The following is a 19954-nucleotide window of genomic DNA, read 5'->3' as shown; positions in this document are numbered from 1 at the left end:
GGCCCCCGTCCCCGCCGGGCTCCGTCCCCGCCGGGCCCCCGTCCCCGCCGGGCTCCGTCCCCGCCGGGCCCCCGTCCCCGCCGGGCTCCCGTCCCCGCCGGGCCCCGTCCCCGCCGGCCCCCGTCCCCGCCGGGCCCCCGTCCCCGCCGGGCTCCCGGCTGCCCCGCGCGCGGCCCGGGCTCCGAGGGGGGCGTGTCGGGCCCGCAGGGCAGGCCGGGCGCTCGCGTCCGCCGCCGCCAGCGCGGTGCGTGGCCGCCGAGCCGTGCGGCCCCGTCGCCCGCTTCCGGGCCCGCGGCGGCGGGGACGGGGACGCACGCGAGTGCCGGGCCCGGGGCCGGGTGTGAGGGCCGCGCTCGCGTCCTCGGGCCGCGCGCCCCGTCTCGCCGCCGCCCCCTCCGGCTCGGCCAGCCAGCCAGACGGGCGGGCGTGGGGACGGCGAGCGCCGGAGGCGGGGCGGGGAAAAGAGCACCGCCGCCAGCCGCCGGCCGAGGGAGGCCTCGTCACAGCCGCCTGGGCCTGGGCCGCGGCCGCAGATCTCGCGGTGTTTGCCGGCCGCCGCGCCGCCATATTGTGTGGCCCGATTTGGATGCGGGACTGGGGCTGGCGGAGCCGCGGCGGGCGGGCGGGCGGGAGCGAGCGCGCGAGCGAGCGAGAGCCCTGGGGGGGTGGGGGGAGGGCAGGCGAGCGGCCGCGGGGTGGGGGCGGCCGGGCGAGCCGGAGCCGGAGCCGGAGCCGAGCAGCGGGCCGCGGCGACGCCGCCCCGGCCATCGCTTTGATCCGCGGCCGGCGGGCGGGCGGGCGCCGGCGGCAGGGGCGCCCCAGGCCGGCCCCTCCCCTCCCCCTCAGCGGCGGAGGGCGCCGGGAGGGAGGGCGGGAGGGAGGGCGGGCTGAGCTGTCCCCCCTGCCGGCTGGGATCGGCGCTGGCGGCGGCGACGGGGGACGCGGCTGCCCGAGTGGGAGCGGCGGCGGCGGCGGCGGACGAGGACGAGGGGGAAGCCGCGGCGGCGGCCAAGGGTAAGCGGCTGTGCGCGGCCGGGCCCCGGCGGGCGCGATCCCCCGGGCGCTCGGCCTCCTTCCCCGCCCGCTCCGCCCGGGGCGAGGCGCGGGGAGGCCCCCCGAGGGCTGCGGGGCGGGTGGGGGCGGGGAGCGGAGGGCCCGGGCCCGGGCTCGGTCCGGGGCGTCGGGGGAGGGGACCAGCGCCCGGGGGAGCCGGGCTGGGGGTGCCTGGACCCCCCCCCACCAGCCCCGGACCTCCGCCCCCCCCTCCAGGCCCGCGATCTGGAAGTGGAAGCGAGGGAGGGAGCCCGGCTAGTTTGGGGGGGACCCAGTGTGGATGGAAAAGGAGAGGAGGAAGAAGAAGAAAAAAGCAGCTGGCTCCGGGGGCCCCAGAGTTAAGGGAGAAGCGGGGAAGTTATGTGTGGGTTGAAGAGGAAGCACATCGCTCGCTTTCCTGTCCGAGTTTGCTGCTTCTGCGAGCCTTCCTCGAAGTGGGGAGCACGCCCCGCTGTGAGTAGGTGACAACCCTCCCCCGGGAGAGTCACCAGACCACCCCCCCGACCGCGGTTGCAAGCGGAGGCTGGCGAGGGTCTCCTGGCATTGCTGACAGGTGACAGGTGGATCTGTGTGCTGCTGATGCTGTGGAATTGCTCCCTGCAGAGTTGTTGACCCAAAGTGTCAGGGAGCGTGTGAGTTTGTATTTACGTGTTTGGCCAAGTATATTTGAGATGCTAAGTTTCCATTCAAGTCAGCTTAATTGTTGTGGAAGAATTCTTCAAATGTTTCTGATAAGAGGGTTTTCCAGGAGAGTGGAGGGGATTTGCAGCTACGCGGCGGTTTTTCTTCTAGTCTCTTGAAATTCGGGTTCCCCGAAGCTCAGAGGCTGTTGGCAGATGAGCTTTTATTCATTGGAAAGTTCTCGGACACTAACGTTGTATTCAAGGCAACAGCCACACTGTGTAGTTTTGCATCCATTTTGTCAGTTCTAGGTAAGTTAGTAAAGTGCCAAATTTTAAGGCAGGTTGATTGACATCTTATAAAAAGAATTAGTTTCTGTCGTAGCATACTCAAAGATGTTGCTCGTTATGCAATTTCAGATTTCACCGGGAATTTTGATGGGTACAGATTAGATTTTTGGGGGGGTGGGCTTTCAGGGTGTCACTGTTTAACACACTCTTGGTACAATAGCAGTTTTGACTCCTTTTCAAAAAATACCCTTAATGTTTCTGTAAAGGTGAATCCACAGTTGCTTTTTAAACGTGACAGTTTGAAACTTTGTTAAAAACATAGGTGTTTCTAGTAAGTGAAGAGTCGCCTTTTATACTATTGTGTGCCTTAGCTGGCTCCCTCGGTGTGAATCCTAGGAAGAATTTTCAGATTCCTGACTAAAAGCTGAGTTGGTAGCCAGATAGCCCGGGAAGGGCTCTGCCGCGTTTAAAAATGCATGCGGAATGGGTATGTTGAATGGTGGCACTATCTGCATTAACAGGAAGTAGGACAAAAATCCCAGTGATTCAGAACTTGTGCTTGCCCCCTCCACCAGTTTGTAATAGAGAGTGCTTTATGTTCTCAACCTTAAAGAATCAAACTGAAAGCCAATATGCTAATTACTGCCTTATCCTCTTAACATGCACACCATCGCTTCATTTCCCTTTTTGTTTCATGAAATAGGGGGTTTTTGTTTTATTTATTTTTTTTTTTCTGAGTTAGAAATGGTTTCCAAAGAACACTATGAAATATCACCATCCAAAACCTTCTGGAAGCTCTCATAATAGAACCGGTGTCTGTGTAGTTCGTTAATAAATGGTTGAAATGATCAGAGGTGCAAATGACATGCTTCCTGAAAAGCAGCTTTTAAGTCGATCCCATTTGATTGAAGGAGCCACCTGTGTTTGGTATTCTGTGGAAAGAAGCCCTTGTCTTTAGCTAAGGATATGACGCCTAGTAAATGAGGCAATTCTGCATAGTTAGGTGGGTACTACCTAGCCCCCTAATTATGTTGATATTGAGTGTTTTATATTCTGGCAAAAGTCACTATGACAGAAATTAAAGCTTTATTCTACTTCTATGTGAGGAAAATTCCAAAGAACTGTTTAGAAAGCCATTGCCAGTGAGGTGCCTTCATTTTGAGAGCTAAGCATGAAGTATATAGATTTGACTCTCTGAGGTATATGCTACAAAAGCCCCTGTCGGATGAATCTTCTGAAACTGAAGTTGTGCACACACATACACGCTGAGTGTTTATTTTTATGAATATCAGGGTACTTTAGAAAAGAAGTTTTGCTTTACTATCTTTTTTTAAGTTCCTGGAATTATTTATCACATGTAAGGCTCATAGATTAAAATTTTAACTTTCATTATTATATCTGCTTGACTAGATTCACATAGCAGCAGTGATTTTTTTTTTTTGTTTGTTTGCTTTGATTGACTTTTGACATCTTTCTTTAATAAGAACTTTCTAACTAGCATCGAGGGTTATGCTGTAGTAGAGGCAGGCGTGGAGATCGGCACACTGCAGGGTTAGAGAAGATGCCTAGTAGAGGACTGGGCGGACAGTTTACAGGGATATGGAAATGTGAGTAGTGATGGCTGCAAGTACAGGGAAATGACGGCTGGACTAGATTAAGGAGGTTTCTTCTTTCTTTTAATGGGCTCTCCCACGCTATATTCAGATGGTAAGGAACTTGGAGATACTTATCTGAGTTTGGTAACTGGAGACAAGTATTAAGGAGGTTCTGTCTTTCAGTTTTCTAAGGTCCTCATCTCTCAGAACAGCCTGTTTACTATAAGTGGTGTTTTACCTACATTCAGCCTTCTAGTTTTTGATTTCTAAAGGAAATGGGGGTGAGGGGTTACATATTTCACCTAGATTTTCTTGACTCTGCAGAGTGTTTTCCCATCATGTCCTGAGCATGGTGAGAATTCCTAGCTGACAAGTTGTTGATGTTTGAAGATTTCTGTGAGATGGTTTTAAGTTTTTCCAGTTAAAAAGTACATTAATTGAAAACTTAATTTGTGCAGCTCCTCACCTTCATCTTCCAGTGATTTCTGAGAAGGAAGGCTTTGCTGCATGTGGCTGCTTTATTGAGCTCATTCATTTTGTTTGTTTGAGATGAGGTCTTGACTTGAGCCCTAGCTGGCCTCAGCCTCCTACTACAGGTGTACACCTGGCCTGCCTCATATTTGTAACCATCAGTTCCGTTTCAGAATTTGGTACAACAGACGTGGGTAGTAAAGAGAATGGTGCTAATGATCATTGAATTCTTACTGCAGACCAACTTTTCATTTCCTTTTGGTAAGACCTACTAGTGTCTGGGACGCCTCTAGATCCTGGAGGTGCAGTATTGAATAACAGATAGGATTTTCTGTTCTCATATAGTTAAATGTTGGTGATAGAAGACATAATAAACAAATAATATAAGTGAAGCGTGTCTGGGGCCAAAACACTGGGGGAGGAAACAGGGAAGGGGCCCAATGAACAGTGCTTGTTAGATCTGAGGTCTGCAGTGAGGACCAGTCTTGATTTCAGAAAACAGAACTATCCAGTGTCCTTTCTTACACTAAGAATATCCTTTAGAACTTGGAAGCAATATTGTATTTGTGCTTCAAGAATTACAAATTGTTACAGAGTTTCAATTAGTAGGGATTTCCTATTGTTAGTATTTTAAAAAGCTACTTTGTGACTCAGTAGAAAATTCTGGAATTTACCATCCTTGTTTGAACCCTCCTTTTGGCCATTTACCACTTTGCCACTGTGTTTAGGGCCAGTTAGGATTTCTTAAGCTTCTCCTCCTGGCCTGTTTTTTAATTTGTAAGATAAATCGTCTAAGGTTTCTGATGATTAAGTGGTACATTTTATATGCAGGTCATATGCAGTGGAGTGTGGGTAATTTGTACCATTTTTGTTTATTGCCTTTCTGGAACTCTGCAAAATAAACATGTTTGAGTTGGTGACTGCAGCAGGCTCTCCCAGCACTATGTGGACATTGTTACATCTACATTTCATTTGGCCACTTGAAGCAGCCTGGTCAGTAGTATAATGTTAATTAAAGAACAGACTGTCCCTGGTGCTTGCTGGAGAACTGATGTATGTCATCTAGTCAGTGTAACACAGGAGGACCATTACAGCCTTCTGGTGAAGGAGCATTGTGGGCCTGTCATCTAGGTCGATAACCTGGATCTAAACACTGACAAATGGACAGCGAGTACCTTATAAAATTCCAGGTCAACATTTAGCCCAGTGTATGCATGGCACATAGGAAATGTTCAGTAAAATGTTCGCTTGTCAGTTTTCCCTTTATTGTATAAACAAGGGTGTTTCAAAGACTTTACAAATTAATTAAAACATTTGCAAAGGTGAAATGCGCCACTTGTGAATGAGGTTTTGAAGATAATCTGAATAGCCATTCAAATTGCAAATCTTTATAGCACTGGGAGGTCACTAAATTGAACTACTCGGGATAGACCATGTCTTCCTTTCCTTGTAGCCTTCTTCACACACGGGGCCATTCTTGGCCTGTAGCTAGGAATTCAGCAGGGTGTATGCTGAGTGTTTTGTATTGGACATCTGTGTTTTTGAGGCAGGGTTTCACTGTGTAGACCGGACTGGCCTTGAACACAGAGATGTGCCTGTCTCTGCCTGCAGAGTGAAGAGATGAACGGTGTGCTGTGTACACCACTGCTCTCTAACAGTAAGTGCCTGTGTGTGGAAGGTTATAGGTTACTCTAGACTTAAGTGCTTTGAGTGTATGAGTCTAGAATTCATGGCCGTCCTTCTGCCTGGTTGAGCTTCTACTTTTAAAGCACAGCCTAAATTGTTAGGTAAAATCTTATAACTGTCATGTTTAAGTCTAGCAAAACTTTTGAGAAAGAAGAATCCTGGAAACCTAAAGGAATGGCTTGATTGTTTGCATTGAGGCAATTGTTTATTAACAGTTCCTCTGTCGTTGGATGAACATGAAAAGGGGTAATAATTAATACCTCTTCCTGTATGGAGAACCAAACTTCATGCACACTAGGCAAGCATTCTACCATGAAGGCCGAGGCCCCCCCCCTTCTATTTTCCTTATTTTGAGACAAGGTCTGGCCAAGTTGTCTAAGCTGACCTCTAACTTCTGCTTCTGCCTCAGACATGGAAGTGACTGGAATGGAGGCATGCGTACCACACCCTGTGGGATCTAACAGCTTTTAAAGGCAAAACAGAAAAATAATTCATGTGTAATTATATACCTTAACTAACTTAAAGGTCAAGTTTATTTAATCCCTCTAAGGTAGTTTCAGTGGTCCTGTTGATCTGAGCCGACTTTTATGAATTAAACAGCCCACCCTTTTACTTCAGCTCCTGATGTTGAAGATGCTGGTGTTTCCACAGAAAAGGGAGAAACGTTCCCAGCACTTTCTTTAGTATTGACCGTTCTTTGTGTTTTTAAATATTCACACTGGTCAGCCTTCTGTTCTGATGCAGGATATTCTCTACCTGATGAATAATAAATTCTAGATTCCATAAAATTTAAAGCTATATAGGTAAAAAAAAAAAAAAATCCTTGAGCCATTTACATAAAACATTTCTCGGATTAGGAAAGGTGAAATTTTTTACTGGGGCGGAGAGGTGGCTCAGCAGGTGGAAGCCCCTGTATGTAGACAAGCCTAGCAACCTGAGTTTGGTCCCATGGACCAACGTGGTAGGAGAGAATCGTACATGCTGACCTCTGACCTCCACACGTTTGTGGCAGGTGCATGCACACACACACACACACACACACTCACAAAGTGTACACACAGTGCTGCCTTTGCAAGTCTGTCATACTGCACTATTATTTGGGAAATGAGTGAAGAGCTAGTTGGGGGTCTGGTTCTGTTGATTGTGCTGCTGTTACTGTCAGTCAGCTGTGGGCAGAAGTGCCAGTGTAAGGTGTCCGTCAACTGCTGAGGCTCCAGAAGAAAGTCTGGTTCATACAGTACAGCAGAAGAGGGCAGAAATACAGCGTTTCTACTGTTTTATTTGCCGGGTTTTTTGGTTTTGGTTTTTTTTTTTTTTTTTTTTTTTTTAATGGCATTCTTGTTTCACTTAAGGAAAACATATGGGACTAAACTCAGGTGTCCTAGTTGAAGTCCTAGAAACTAAATACTACTGAGAGGTGGGGAAATCCATGGAGGGAAGGTGGAAGGCAAGAATGTAGAGAAATAAGAGCTTTAGTAGAATTGTGAATGCTGACCCTTTTAATAGAAAAGGGCATGGCCATTAAACCATTAGAGACTAGTTTTGATTAGTGAATTTTTACTTCCCAGTTTGATAATTACTTTGAGTTATTAAATACGACTAATTTTGAGTGTTAACATTTTACTCACATTTATTTGCATTAATGAAATTTTCACTTGACCTTTTATATATTAATGTTAACTTTATAGTGTTAGCAGAATTGAGCGTATCATGGTGGCTTCCTGACTGTTAAGTCAGGTGAGCCAGTGATACATACTGTTGGTCACGTCAGTACAGAACCTATGATCACTCAGTGGGATGATTTGTCATTATTTATCAGCCAGAGAAAATACTTGTAAATACAAATGAAAAATTCATCTGAACAAGTTGAATTTGCAGGGGTTTTTTTAGGCAGAGAAACCAATGGAGTCTGAGTTCTAATGAGCTGGGTTTACCAGTGATTTCATTCCTCTCCAAAACTGGGATAACACTGCTTCTGAGTCAATCTAATCTCTTTGCTGATTTGTCAGATTGTCAGTCTGTGTCACATCAATTAAATACCTTCATTTTAGAGTATTGGAGGCTTTATAAGGAAAGATCTGGCTTTAAGATCATGTCAGTCCAATTTCAAATTACTTAAGAGTTATTAAATAGCTGTTGTTTAACTGCCCTGTTATCATTGGAGTTCGGTTGCTGTTAGCAGTCAGACTTTTTAAAATATTCCTTTTTAATTATGTGTGTAGATTTTTTGTACACATGACTGAGTCAGATGCTTTGGACCTAGAGTTCCAGCCATTGAGATCCATCTGATGTGGGTGTTTGGGAAGCAAATTCAGGTGTCCTCTAAGAGCAAATTGTGCTCTTAATGGCTTAAGCCATCTCCCCAGACCTCATTCAGACTTTTTGAGCCAAGACTTAGACAAATGAATGTTGTATTATCTAATTTACACAGTAATCTTAACTATATACTCTGTATTTCTTATTTTACCTAGCACTGTATCTACCTGGAAACTAGTAGGCATCAATGAGTAGTACCAAAAATGTAAAATGAATTCTATACTTTTAAAAATAATATTCAACTGTACATATGAAGCTTCTTGTGTGGATATGTATTTGCCTCCGTCGTCTCTCTGGGGAAGGGGTTGTGAGCCTAGTCTTCAAGGGCTGAACCATCATCCCAACCCTACTTCCTTATTCTTGATGTTCTGTAAGCTATTTGTGTCTTTGCTTTTACTTTATACTAACCTTTACAGATTATAGGTTTTTATTGGTGCTTACCATGAGTAGACATACTTATAGAGAAGTAGACAGTGAAGGCATGGACAGTTTTGATTTAAAAAAAAAAAAAAGATTTAAGAATATCTGTAACCAGGCAGGCTGTGGTACTGTACACCTTTAATCCCAGTACTTGGGAGGCAAAGATAGGCAGATCTCTGTGAGTTTGAGGCCAGCCTGGTGTACAGAGTAAGTTGCTGGACAGCCAGAGATATACAGAGAAACCCTGTCTCAAAACAAAACAAAGAAAAAAAAGAATATTTGTAACTGGGACTGGAGGCATGATGATAGAGAAACTCAAGGTCATCCTTAAATTCATGGTGAATTTGAGTCCAGCTTGGATACATAAAACTGTTTCAAAAGGGAACGAGAGAATTCAGAGCAGGTTACCCTTTCAGCTTAAAGCCACTGAGCACAAACACCAGTGTTCTTGTATGAACTGAGCTGACCATTTACTCAATGACTTGCATGTAACAGCAGAGTTGCCTCGAGTCCTCTTACTCTGCTGTCTGTCTGATGGTTTCCCAGAAAATGGAAAAATAAACACAAATGGAAATGGGGATTTCAAAAGAAAATTCCCACTTCCACATAGGGTGGTTCTACTTTCTCGCATATAGAAGTATACTTGCATGCTTAGAGATTTTCAAACTGAAGTGATTGGTTGGCCTGAGTGAGACATCCTCATTCTCTTCATGAGATTTTCCGCTCGTGAACAGTGACATACATTCAGAGGGTGACTGTCCAGTACCAGTATTGTACTTCTGAAAGTAGAACAAGAAGTACTTTTTGAGGAAGACAACTAGTCCATGGGAAAATTGAGCTAGATCATAACTAAATGTAGGAACTAATCAGTATTTCAGTGTGTCTATGGTGTCACAATAAAAGAATGCCAATGTTACAATTTAGTCTATGGCTTGTCTGTTCTTTATTATTACAACTAATTCAAACGCTTTGGATCCGTGCTGTGCATTGGGTACTTACTAGGTAAAGGGGATGGGCAGATTACCGCAATCACCCTTGCTCTAGAGACATGTATGCCGAAGAGTGTGATCTATTGTGACAAATGCTGTAACTGAGTTAAACAAAGTCCTTTAGGAATCACTGGAGGGATTGCTTGATGCAGTACGCAATAAAACAACACAACATAAGAAACAGTGCACTTACTCTCAGGAAGCGATGCCATTTCACACATAAAGAAGCTTGCCTAAAACATGAAGGTAGGAGGTCTATAAATTGTGACTAGTTCCACAATACACTGAGCCCTGATGGTATTGGAAGTGGAAAGTAACCAGAAAAGTTAGGAAGAAGACAGCATAAAGGACCTCGTGCACTCTGTAAAGAAGCCCGACTTCATCTTGTTACTGAAGACTGGCTACAGTGGAACTGGGTTAGAAGGAAATGCAGGCCTTGTGCTTTTTGAGAGTTGACAGGGATCAGAATTGAGCTGTGAGGTTAAGGAAGGAGTTGGTAATGGCCTTGAGGAGGGAGTACTGAGCATGAAGTAGAGGTGAAGCTCACACATGCCTGGGTTGAGTTCCCGGTGAACCCTGACAGCACTCACCCGTACAGAACAGACCAAGGGAACATGGAAAGGGGGGGGGGTATGATTTCTGGTTACATGGGAGAAAATAGGATTTTTTTTGTGTGTAGATAGCATTTGAGCAGATATTTGAATATGAAATGATGATGATAAGTGTTTCCAGATGTAAGAAGTAGCAAGTGCAGAGGGCTATGCATGGGAGCCTATTTGCCACCTTCTAGGAGCTGGAAGGCCGGTGCCTTAAGTGGGGAATAGGAAATGATGTGTAGCAGTTGTCTTCAACTTTAGCCCCTGGCAAACACCAGTTTGTTTCCTAATAACACTATAATTTTATAACTGAAAATCCCATGAATGGAATTATATACATTGTTATCTTTTGAGATTAGCTTTTTGGTTTGAATTTACCTAGTGCCCTTGATCCATGCAAACTGTTACATGAATATAGTCATTCCTTGTTAATGCTGAGAAGCATACTATTGTTGGATGTACTACAGTTTACTTAAGCCTGCGTTAGTCTCCAGGTTGACTTTACAAAAATAAAGTTTGGGGTTGTTTGGTGGGTGTGCACATAGTGTACCAAGGTAGGAGTGGAGAATCAGACTGGTTTTTCTCTTTTGGAGGGTTCTGAGGTTTCCTCACAGTTCTCTATGTTGTTGGACAAAAGTACCACTTTTTACAAAAGACACATTGCTTATTTCAGCAGGAAAAAAAAAAAAAACTGTTGGGAAAGGTTTGCTTTTGAGAAGTTGCCAAATTGTGTGCAATTACTCAGGTGAGCTGCATGAGACAGGTGACAGTAATAAGCTGCTATTAACAGGAAATGAGATGCGGCCAGGAGGGGATAGTGAAGTGTACCAAATGGTTATTACCCGTCAGAAAAGAACGTGACACAGAAAATCAGTGTTCCACCTAGACGTCACAGGTGTGGCATATGAATATGTGGGAGGGGTAAGGGTGTTCAGATGTGTGTGGGAGAGCAAGTAGCCAGGTAACAATAATCAAAGCTTTAACATCGAATTTCTGTGTGAAATATGAATACAAGTCCCAGCTTAATTTCTATAACCCCTAATTAGAGAACCCAGTCCTTCAAATTCGTGTATGGTTAAACTGTGGTACATCAAACAGTATAGTTCTCAGCATTAACAAGGAATGAACTGTTGATACATTTGTCAAGGGCATAGAATGGGTGATTCTTCTTTGACCATTGTTTAGTACAAGCTCCTCTCCAAATCATATAATCTTTAGTTCCCAACGGTAAAGATGGGTAGATGGTTGCTATGTACATACATAGGTAAGTAGGTGGATTTACTGTGAACAGTTTTGTACGTTTTAATGTGAAAATAGATTCATTATTATAAAAAACATCTAAACCTTTTTAGAGTTATTATGACATTTTACATTGCACCTAGCAATGTAAGAGAAATCTGGCTTCCATCAGCACCTGGTACTGTCGATCTAATAAGTGACATCACAACATAGATTAGTTTGTATTTCCCTAATAGCTAATGATGTAAATATGTGTTCTAACTGGGTTATTTCCCTTTACTGAGTTTAGAGATGTCTTTATGCCATCCAGATCCAAGCCTCCTGTTAGTGGTTTGCGAATATTTTCTCCTAGCTTGTGACTTCTCTCTATCCTCTTAACAGTGTAGTTTGCAATTTTGATGAATTCTAGCTATTCATTATTTCTACATTTCTGTCTTTTATGGATTGTACCTTTCTTGCCATCCCCTCAGCTGTTCTCATTCCTATTGTAAAAGTTTGCCAAAAATTTTTATATATGACGATAAAGATGTGTCATCTATTTTGATGTTTAGGTTGAGTTTTTTTGGCTTGTGAATGACTATTTGTTTCAACATAATTTGCTTTAGAAACTATGCTCCCAATGAATTGCTTTTGCAACTTTAACAAAAATCACATGGCTGGATTTTTCTTTCCTTTTGCTCTTTGGATCTGACCTTCCCACCTATTTTGATTGCTATTTTGATTACTTTAAGTGTATAGTAAATTGTCAAATTTCTCTAACTTTATTTTGGTCGTTCTATTTCCTTTCTATATTTAAAAAATGTACCACTGGGATTTTGTTAATAATTGTACTGCATTTGTAGGTAAGTTTTGAAGAAAATGGAGAGTCTTTCTTTATCTACTCAGTCCCTGAATGTAGTGCTTTTTTGTTGTTGCTGCTGCTGTGTCTTTTTGTTTTGTTTTTTATTTTGTAGTTTTTAGCATGTAAACATTTTTGTTAGATTTATGCCTAGACTTTACAGGCAGTTGTAAGGGGCTGTATATGTTACCATATATCAATATAGTTGACTGCTGTGGATACAGATTGTATTCTGAGACTTTTGAAAACTACTGTTTGTTTTTAAGTAAATTTTGTGAGTTTTCTATGTACTTGTGAGCACAGACCATTTTAATTCTTTTTCTGTTTGTGTGCCTTTTATTTCTTGTCTTTCCTTACAGCTCTGGCTAGCTCTTTTCAGGTCTTAGGATATATTCAGTCTTGGACCACAAAGGATGTGTTGGCTACATTGATTTTGTAGGTGCTGTTTATCAGTTCCCTTTCTAGAAAGTTCTGGTTTGATTAAAAGCTTTTATCATGACTGGGTTTTGGACAATGTCAGATACTTTTTTATATACATCAGTAACTGGTTTTATGGTCTTTTCTTTAAACAGGTCACTCCCTTTTTAAACATATACTCTGCACTGTATGAAATAGGTTGAGACTAGAACAAAGATGTAAGAAAAAAAGGCTGTATTGAAAGTGATTGCAGTGGTCCAGATGAGAGGCAGTCGTGGCTGGACCCAGGGCAGTAACAATGAAGGGTGAGAAAAGGTCAGATTGTGGATGTGTTTCAAGCCCTGTGTGGGCAGGAATTGCTGATGAATTATATGTGAAGCATGAGAGGAAATTCAAGAATGACTCCCAAGGGTTTTGGCCCAAGCAATTGGAAGCGTGGACCTGCTGTTGACTGAGTTGGAAAGAGGGGGAAGTGGCAAGTTTAGACTGGGCTAGGCAATCGCTGGCTCTGAAATGCCGTCTAGACATACAATTCGTAAGATGAAGTAGGCCATTCATTCAATACTTAAAATGGAATTTAGGTAAGAGGTTCAGACTAGAAATAAAAACTTGTCAGTTGAGGTAATATAGATAGGTTTGTTGTGGGTTGTAATTCCTCTCTGTTTAGTACACTTTGTTTGGTAGCAAACTGAAGAACTTTGTGAAAGTGTGGATTGGTTGTGTTTACCAACAGATAGTTGAATGTTAAGAATGCCAGAAATTGTTGGGAGATAATTTTGAGGATGGATATTTTGAAGATTATATTTATCTTGAACCATATTTATTTGGTAGGTGAATGGTTGTAATATTACTCATCTAATAGTATTTTTACTAATAATTTAGAGCTTTGTCCTAAGCCTTTATAAACTGAAGTAGCCCTGTGTGTTCTGTGAAGAGTTTGACACTGCTGTTAAGTCCCTAGATGGTATTCCCTGACAGCATTTCATGTACATAAAAACCATTCAGAGAGACGGGAAAAGCCAGGATGTGAAAGAGCTGATACAACTCAGAATCATCTGGTGAAGGGAAGGAGTTACCTCAGTCACATCTGGGTCCCACTCAGATTTCTTTACACTTAACTTCTGGACAATAGCTTTTTTTATGGTATAACTATATTTTTATTAAAATATATGAAACACATATAAAATGACACACAAAGCTAGAGAGATAGCTCAGCAGTTAAGAACACATAAAAATGAAGTAAGTAAATCTTTCAGAAGTCAAACACATAGCCAGGTATGATATAGTACATCCCCGAGGTAAGTGGATCTTTTAATTTGAGGTCAGCCTGGCCTGTGCAATGAGTTCTAGACTACCCAGGCTACATAGTGAAACATGGTCTCAGAGTGTCTCAAAAAAAGTGAAGTAAAATAAAAAGTAAAACCCAACCAAAAACAAGTAAAAATACCTGGGAGGTGGTCTACAAAGTCTAAAGTGAGTCCCAAAAATGGCGGTACCAGTGACAATGTCCCAAGCAGAAGGAAGGACTCTGACTGGGTAAACCGAAGGGGTGAAGGGGTTGTCACTGAGTTAACAGAAGCCTACTCAGCATTCCTCAGGAATCTTGAAAGCCAGGTTTCTGTGTGTCAGGAAAACCACCACCTCCCTATCTGCCCCAGTGGTCAACTCCCTGTGGGCGAGGGCGTCTAGTTCCAGATTATCTTTCTGGACAGTGTTTTTAAAGCACCATCATTTTTCCCTGCTGTAACTGATCATTAGCTCTAGCATAGTTTTTTTCTTACTGGTGATTTATGTGTTGCCGGCATTGCTTTATTTACTCTTATTTGCAGGATTTACCAATGCATTCAGTAATTACTTGTTAAATTTTCAGTATCTTGTACTGTTTTAAATATTTTCTTTTGGAAATAGGGAAGTTCATTGAGTATACTGCAAGGATACAGCGAGTGTTGCAGTAACAACCTACCTGTCCCAAATAGTCCTTTAACACTATAATACAATGCCTTAGGGCATGAAAAATTATTAAATATTTATGAATGAATAATGCACACAGCCTACCAAAAGTTTAAAGCTAGTACATGTACTTGACTTTGAAAACAAAAGCATTTAGGATTGCAGGTTGTAATTGGGTCTTTTCTGAGTAGGACCTTGATGCTTTCAATGCCACCGCTGTAGAGTGGAGCCATGGCAACACCATCACCAACCCAAGCCCAGTGAGCCATGCATTTGCCTTCTGCAGACTCATCTTCTCCTTGGGCCAGGACACTGTTGAATGGATTGATTGCACATTGCAGATGGTAGTCTGGGCTCATTGAATAGAATACATAGTAGCATGTCTTTTAGGAAATTTCTGTGGTCTGTTTTCTATCTAATCCTCTCCATTTGCAGGTAAACAGCACATGTAGGTGTAAAACAAAATTTTCTTTGTTGGTTATTATGCTTATAAAACATTTCCGTAGCTCATTTTGACCTATAATAAGACAAAACCTCTGAGCCTTTACTATTGTATTGTACATTTAAATACAGGCTAGTAAGTAATTTGTAAGTCCCATTTGTGCATGGGCACACATGTATGTGGAGGGCGGAGGAGCACCTGCAGTGACCCTTATAGGAACCTGTCCACGGTGCTTTTGAGACAAGATCTCTCACTGGCCTGAAGCTCACCAATTCAGCTAGGTTAGACATAGAACCCAAGGGATCCACCTGTCCCTGCCTCGCAAAGGCTAGGATTGCAAAGTCAGGTCACCACGCCCGGCTTTTCCAAAATATCTGTACTGGGGATCAAACCCGGTCCTTTCAACCGAGCTATCTGCTAGCCCTAAAATATTTTCATTCCCAGATGTATAGTGTATGTATGGGAGTGTGCATGTGTACACACTTTACAGATAAGTAGTCAGTCTGTTACAGACTAATAGAGTATATGGTGCTGTCTGATACTGTTGACACCAAGATAAGAATATTTAGTGACCTTGTTTAAGCCTCTTGAATAAGCATCTTGAATCACTTGAGTACCTGGCACTTACTGTTATCAAAAGCTTTAAACTTCCTCTTTATTTGACCTTCTTGATACTTAAACAAGCAAACAAACAAAACAAAACTTTTTTTTTTTTTTTTTTTTAAATAGGTCTCCTATAGCCTAAACTGGCCTTGGGTTTTACAAGTGTTTGAACGCAGGCATGAACCAGTACAATGAGCTTGATCCTAGTTCTTCTGTCATGGACCTAACCTTCTTGCCTTCTTGACTTTGTTTTTCAAGTTTCCTCCTTAGGTTTCCTCTTTTGCATTCCCTAGGTCAAAACTCTCTGTGTCAATCAACTATAAAATCCCTTGCTTCTCACAGGAAGGATATGGTGTGATCCACTTTGTATTTTAGGCAGTTAGTAGGCCTGTTGCAATTGTAAAGTACAGCTTAGAAAAGCTGTTGAGTAGGACAAGGTATCAGATAGGAAGTTGTTAATTGCTTATTAAGGTACAACTGAACCAGAACATTAAGGAGGGAATAGAGAGATGGATATAAGAAACCTTGAGAGTGATCTGTGAAACTTTGCTATTGATTATTTGAAGATAACAAAGAATCATAGATAGGACTCTGGGGTTCCTGGCTTCAGAGCCTCACTGCTTATAATGAATAGAAATAAATTGGGTAGGAGGCAGAGTTTTAGTTGAGTTGTTTAGACTGGTTGTGTGTATTGTGGGGATGCTGGTTTACTTGTTCCAGATCCACCCTTTCTCTCCCTCGCTGTCTGAATTCCATTGCCGTTAGTCTAAGTCTTTAGGAAAAAGTATGTTCTTTTTAGTCATAGCCAACAGCAGAGCTTAGTACGTGGAGAGCAATTCCTTATTTCCTGCCTTCATACCTAGTCTCCTTGAGATCTCTGTGCCCTGTCTGAAGATGACTTAGAAGCTATACCAATGTCACCACTGTCATCTTACCCCACCTTCAGGCCATAGATTAGTTTTTACAGTTTTATGTGAAATAGGTGAAGCAAGTTGTTAGAGCTATTTGAAGAAAACTGCAACTAATAGTAAATTAATAGGACATCATTCTTATCATACTTCTAGATAAAACTACTTGCATAAAGTAATTAAAGCTTAACCTGCAAATCTGTATTTATAGATTTTTGTATGGAGAGTTTTAGAAAATCTGCATCAGGTAATAAATACATATTTTTAGTTCCAAGTATTTCTTTATATTTCATGTTTCTTTGCCTTCTGAAATAGAGAACCTTCTACATGTGTGCCTACTTTGCATATTAAATCTTTTGTAAAAGACAGAGACCGGGTTTGCTTAATAGCTTCAGAATGAATCAGAAACCCACATTCGAATCCAAGGCCTGCCACTAAGCCGTGTGAGAGCTTAGTCCATCAAATGTAGGCACATGCCTTTGATCCAAGCACTCTGGCAGCAGAGGCAGAGAGGCAGATAAATCTGAGTTCAAGGCCTGCCTGGTCTACACAGTAAAACCCTGTCTTTTTTGGTTTTTTTTTTTTTTAAAGATAGCTGTGTTGTTTTTGCTATCATTTTCCCTACTAGGCATTCATCTTGTGCTTTTGAAACCAAACTCTCCCCCGAACCCTCATTGATGTTCTGGTCCCAGTCTCTATTATAATCACTATTCTCGATTCCACTATTAGCACGTGTCCATGTTTGGCTATCTTTAGTCAGGAGTACTTTATGCATTCAGAGCCACTGTGAGGGAATCTGTAGCTTTCTTCAGACAACCAAACGGTTCGTGTCCTCTGATGTAGTAAACCCCGACTGGGGAAGGGCTAGGAGTAGGTTTTAGTGGGAGTGGCAAGCAGACAAGGAGCCTAGTGAATATTGTTTAATTGTGTTGTTTCATTGTGGTTTCTTCTATGTTTTTTGTGGGCTTCCTACTAGATAGACTAGGGTGTAGACAGTAAAACCTACATCCGCGAGTTGAAGAAAGTAGCTTTGTGAATTAATACTTGCTGAATAACTTTAGGACTTACCTGGCAGCTTTGGTGTGTGCATGTGGCAGTGTGTTTAAGATGACTGAGAGGATCTGCGTGTTCGAAGGTTAAAGGAGAATACTGAAAAGAGGCAGGGATACTTTCTCAGGGGAGATGTGACGAGGGCGCGGTCTCACGGAAAACGCAAATGCCAGCCTTGCTGAGAAACCAGACCTTAGAGACTTTGAATTCTTTCTTGAATTTCTAAGTGAATTGTCTTAAGGCTTGTAGCCTTGGGTAACTGTTTCAGAACATGAAGAAATAGTGAACTTTGAAGCTGTTTTTACAAATCCAAGCACACCATGATAGTGAAATAGATTAAGAGACTGCAGACAAGTCTCGGGAAAGTTAATGAAAAAATGCTTAATGAACTTAGCAAATGGACTCCTGCATTACATCACTAGAATAATACTGCAAATTAATTCATGTCAATGGTGAGCATGGGTGTGGATATCTTGAAAAATGCCAAAAACTGGAATAGGGAATTTTAACATTTATTTTACTGAGTCCTTAGTAAAACAAGACTAGAGAGATATTCCTACGTTTTCACATCTTAGACCAGAAGCCACCATTTTGTTACTAGAAATGGTAATATTCTAGAACTCCCATTTTGATGTTTAGTAAAATGCTAAATTTCTAACAAAATTCACAGACTACTAGGTGAGATGTTGCTTATAATTGCACAGGAGGCTGAGACAGAATGTTAACAAGTTTCAGACCAGCCTTGGCTATATAATGAGATTGCCTCAACCTCCCTGCTATCCTTCTTAGCCCCAGTATTACTGTACATAACATTGTCGTGGAAATACTACATAATACAGTTAGACCAAAAAATAAAATAAAATCCGGTATTATTGAGAGGGGGAGAAACTTAGTATTTATTTAATATTGTATACATAGGAAAAAGCAAAGAAAATAACTGAAATGTTACTGTGAGTAATTTTAAAATATGACAGGTAGTTAAGTGCAAGCCACCCCTCCCACCCCCGCCCCATGAGAGTTAGTGACAGGGAAGCCCTTCAGAACTTTTTTTTTTTTTTTTTTGCTTTCTGAGGACTATACAAATAAAATGCTATCTCTCCATTTTGTTTTGAGTGGTGTGCTTCCATGTTAAGGTTTTTTTTTTTAACTATTCAGAAAGAAAATTGTGGTTTTTATTTTCCCCTTAAGTTCCTTGTGGCTTGTGACACTTGCTTTATACTTGGTAAATGGCAGAGGAGCTGTAATCTGACCGTAGAGCCATATTTGGTAAATAATAATTTTCTGTGGAACCCACTGTGCTATCAGTAAGAGCGAAATTATTGCCCATATGTAGTAAAAGGCCTTTCTTTGCCTTAACTACATAAAGACTAAGTTCTATCTTGGACTAATTACTTTCCTGGGCTTGTGTTGTTGTTGGTTTTGGTTTTTTAAGTTCTGTATCCCAGAGCTACATTTTAACAAGACTGTTGTTGTGTCTATATTCTGTTTATTGGGAGAGAAATTTTTGTCCTTGTTTACTACAAACTATCTTTGTATCCTAAATGTGAATTTTTACATCCTTTGCCTTCAGCTCTGAGAATTGAACTGTTTTGTAGTTACTGAGAAACCAGTGCTGATGAATCAGTTACATCTCTTAGAATGTGATGCAGCTGCTTTAGCATTTGTGAAAATGAAAGCTTAAGTATGCCTACCTGTTCAGAGCGCAATAGAGCAGACAGGAGAAATACAGAAGAATGTACTAGAAACCTGACTTGCAGCAGACTTTAGGTGCTCATGAACACACACAAGCAAAGTCACATGGCAGCCCAGAAATGAGCAGCTGTCTGCCATTTGATAAAAAGGGAATTTTGGTTGAGAAAATTTTAATTCAAGGCCATATTTCTTTGAACCAAGGTTTCTTTCTTGCAGGATCCTTTTCTCTACAGCTTGCCATCACAGAACATAGAAAGCTTTTATATTCCACCACCACAGCCACCACCCCTGGCCCCCCCCCAAAAAAAACCTACTTTTTACTGTGTTTGCACTAGAAATGCAGGAAGTTTACCTGTTAAGCCTGTATCCACACTGTTCCATCTTTGTCCCATTACAATCCTGGTGTTTGATAGAACAGAGATTTCAGTCTACCACCGCAGCATCATTTCTTAGAGGAACTCCTAAAGGAAGGTGCCAGCCTACTGAGACTCAAGTGCAAGGCCATCCATCATTCCAGGTCTCTGGAAAACTAATGAGATTGTCCACCACTAACCTGCCATCCGTCTAATTTTGTAATTGCCTGTTTATTTTTCATTTTGCTGTGGGTCTAAGAGAAATGTTTTAATGAATGGCTATGTTGACGATGGGAAAATAGTTTCCAGTAAGTTAAGAAGCGCATCTTTCTTGTAAATTGTTCCCTGCCGCCTTTCTTACATTACCAGGTGTTTTTGATCATTGGAACTTGAGCCAGGTGTGGTGTATCCCAGCACTCAGGAGG

The 19954-nt window shown here is 42.3% G+C and overlaps 1 protein-coding gene across 1 annotated transcript in view; it reads left to right on the top strand.

The window, feature by feature from the left end:
- Positions 1–930: 930 nt before the first annotated feature.
- Positions 931–19954, top strand: part of Tab2 (TGF-beta activated kinase 1 (MAP3K7) binding protein 2) — a 47143-nt gene continuing 28119 nt past the window's right edge. The window contains exon 1 of the mRNA XM_051206012.1: positions 931–1014. The gene's annotated coding sequence lies outside the window, so the exon portion shown is untranslated. The remainder of the gene's footprint in view (positions 1015–19954) is intronic.

The sequence above is a fragment of the Phodopus roborovskii genome, unplaced genomic scaffold (genome assembly GCF_943737965.1).
Source record: "Phodopus roborovskii unplaced genomic scaffold, PHOROB, whole genome shotgun sequence".
In the NCBI taxonomy this organism is placed as follows: domain Eukaryota; kingdom Metazoa; phylum Chordata; class Mammalia; order Rodentia; family Cricetidae; genus Phodopus; species Phodopus roborovskii.
This window is presented reverse-complemented; position numbering and strand designations above follow the sequence as displayed.